Here is a 3,655-nt window from a genome sequence, read left to right as displayed (position 1 = left end):
TTTTCTTAATATCATTTATCCCCTCCTGCCTTTTAAAAATATTATTGCTAATATACAGGGCTCGACAAAAGTGTGTATAGTTGTTCGTATGAAAATAATACAATAATTAATAAATAATAATACAAAACTCCGTTTCCTATAAACACAACTATGAACCTACTTTTGCCCCACACTGTATTTGAAAGTTGCCAAGAGAGTAGATCACAAGAGTTCTCATGCCCTGACCAGTGTGGCTGTTGGTAGGGCATCATCCCATTCCACTAAAGGTTGCCAGTTTGATTCCTGGTCCGGGCACATGCCCAGGTTTTGGGTTTGATCCCCTATAGGAGGTGTGACAATCAATGTTTCTTCTCTCTCTCTCTCTCTCACTCTCTCTCTCCCACCCTCCCTCTCTCTAAAATCAATTTTAAAAAACAAAAAACCTAATACAATGTTACATGTCAACTGTAGCTCAACCTGAAAAATACATTAAAAATAACTTATACTGCCTGGCCTGCAAGGCTCAGTGGTTGAGCATCAACCTATGAACCAGGAGGTCTTGGTTCGATTCCCGTAAGGGCACATGCCCAGGTTGGGGGCTCAATCCACAGTGGGGCATGCAGGAGGCAGCCCATCAGTGATTCTCTCTCATCATTAATATTTCTATGTCTCTCTCCCTCTCCCTTCCTCTCTGAAGTCAATAAAAATATATTTAAAAATAAACATACTGAAAATGTTACTTTAAAAATCTATTAAATTAATGGAAAGGTTTTGTTGCTAAAACATAGATTAAAAAAAAAAATCATGATCCTAAAGTACCTCATCAGGATTTTCATACAGAAAGAAAACAAAACATGGGGCAAAAGAGATTATTAAATTTTAAACAGCAATTAAATATTTACAAGACGTGTCCTATTGAGCAACAACATTGAGATTGGAAAAATTAAAATGCTACACTTCTTCGATTCATAGCCTGAAAGTGACAAGGGATTTGCAGTCTTTTTTCCTTTGTGCTGGAGACTCCAGAACATGTGTGTGAACCTCTCAACAAAAGCAAACAGTGTGTACAACTATACTTTGTTTCCACCAAAATGGGGTCAGTGTGTATATATGCATGGATATATATAGTTAATCCTGCTTTTCAACTAAGATAGTTTAATAAGTATAGGAGGAAGTAGGAATAAATTCCTAAAGACGGATAATAAGAGTCAGGTTCATTTTTATCTTCCACTGAGACTCAAGTTTCTGACGTGTTTGAGCTTTCATTCTTTCCCTGGACTGGTGAGGGAGAGAAACTGTTTAAATCTTTGCAGTTGCCCTTAGACCTATACTCAGCAATCGGAAACTTAAACAGGGTCCGGTGTCAGAGGCCCTTATAGGCACCACCGGTGAAGTCTTTGGTTTATACCCAAGTCAACAGCACAGCACCGTGAGGGAGGAGGGGTGATAACGAAGACGATGTTCTTCAGAGCACGGTCCTCTCAAAAACAGAGCTGGGAGGGAAACCTACAGGGATAAGCCAGAATGTGAGGGGACCATCTGGAGCCCCTCTGCCACCCCCAGAGTGACTGGTGTCATTGGTGCTTTGTGTATGCCCCCTCTGAGGCAAGTCTGGGCTGTAAAAGATCCACATCCCACCCCCAAAAGAGAAAGAAAAGGACCACACAGGGCAGTTTTAGCAGTTTGTCCTCCACATCCAAGAGGGAGAAAAATCCGACCTGATACTCAAAGGTCAGTGGTTTCCAGCACAGGGGGCTGGTGGAGTGTCCAAGTGTGCAAAGCCACAGGCAGAGGCACTCTCTGTGCACTGCAAAACCCTGTGCCACACGCGGCATTTTGGTGTTAAGATGTGGTTTTTCTACTCCATTTTAGTATCTGAAACGGGGCTATGTTTTAGCATCAGTGTGGGCAGAGTCTGACCAGAATCAAGGAGATGCTGTCCCTAGAGTTAAGGAACTCCTTTCCCTGCCCTCCCATTATTTCAGCTCTAGAGAAATATGGTTTTAGGCAACGAATGTGGATTAAATGTATGGTGTTAGAACCTTCACAGGACCAGCTATCTCCCCTACTCAATGGTGCTATGTATACAATGGGCAGGGGGGGTAGCCACAAAGTGCTGGGCTTGTTTTATACTTTGGAAGCACAGTTTTTATAAGAAACTAGAGGCCTGGTGCGTGAAAATTCATGCACTGGAGGGAGGGTGTCCCTCAGCCCGGCCTGCCCCCTCTCACAGTCCAGGAGCCCTCAGGGGTGGGAAGCGACCTGGTAACTCTCTGCTGCTGCCACTGCTGGCAGCATAAGCCTCGGGCGGCCCTGGCAGGCTGGGCAGCCACCACCCAAGGCTTGCCTGCACCTTGGGCCGGCCCTGGGCAGCTGGGGGGACTGGGGGACTCCAGAGGCAGGTGTGCAGGGCAGGCCCGGTCTTGCTGTGTGCCTGCCACCCTGGCGGGGCTGAGGGGACTGGGTGCCACCATCTTGTGGCTGTGGGCATCGCAATCTTTGAGGGTGGGGCAGTCAATTAGCACATTCCTCCTTATTTGCTATGGACACCGCCATCTTTGCAATGGTGTGAGGGTCAATTAGCATATTCCCTCCTTACTGGCTGTGGACACCGCCATCTTTGCAATGGTGTGAGGGTCAATTAGCAGATTCCCTCCTTATTGGCTGTGGACACCGCCATCTTTGCAATGGTATGAGGGTCAATTAGCATATTCCCTCTTTATTAGATAGGATAGGCTCTCCAATTCAAAGATTTGGGGATCACTGTCTAGGACTGAATTGTCTAAACATGGTGGAAACTGACAGAATCGCATCTACTTGCTCAGTCCTATAATGTATTTGATGGTTGTGGCTGTGATCTTGGAACAGACCACACTGTGTCCTCCAGGGTCCTGCTCAGTCTGATTACTCTGAAGGTCCACGCCCAGTACGTACCCACGGGCAAGGTGGGCAGTTAATGCTGGAAATAAAACCTCTCTCTGATTTTTCTTTTAGATATAATTATTAACCCCCTCAGCCGACTGCCCTGAGAGCTGCAATCTTGGGGTTCCCAAGTCAGCACTGAGCAATGTGAGGTGCCCCAGAGGGGTGTCCAGGCGGCTCTGTGCGGGTTTGAGTCTGAGGGCCAGGACCACAGCTGGATTTCAAAGTGCTAAATTTGGAGACAACCTGCCAGCACTGGGCTCGGCTAGAATTCTTGCAGCTTTTTGTTTCTTCTGGGTCATTACATGGGTGTGTGGGATGGATGGAATTGCCTCCCCCAATTTATATGTTGAAGCCCTAAACCCAATGTGACTGTATTGGAGGTGGGGCTTTGAAGAGGTGATTAGGATTAAATGGGGTCTTAAGGGTGAAATCCTAATCCAATAGGACTGGTGGCTTTATAAGAAAATGGAGAGAGAGATAGATCTCTTTCTAGGTCTCGACCGTGTGAGGACACAGAGAGAAGGCTGTTCACAAGCAGGCTCAGCCAGCCCCTTGATCTTGGACTTCCAGCCTCCAGATTCCTGATGTACATGTAGCTCATTGCGGATAATTTCCTGTTCTAGCAAGCCCTTATTTAATGCCCTCTTCTATTTGTTTAAGCCTGGATGAAGTTAATTTTAAGTAATGGATACAGGCTTAATATGTTCCACAGCCTTCACTTTCTCTTGGTTCAAGGTTTTATAAAATATCC

The sequence above is a fragment of the Myotis davidii genome, unplaced genomic scaffold, assembly GCF_000327345.1.
Source record: "Myotis davidii unplaced genomic scaffold, ASM32734v1 scaffold3270, whole genome shotgun sequence".
Taxonomy (NCBI): domain Eukaryota; kingdom Metazoa; phylum Chordata; class Mammalia; order Chiroptera; family Vespertilionidae; genus Myotis; species Myotis davidii.
The sequence above is the reverse complement of the archived record's forward strand: the minus strand, read 5'-3'. Positions refer to the sequence as shown.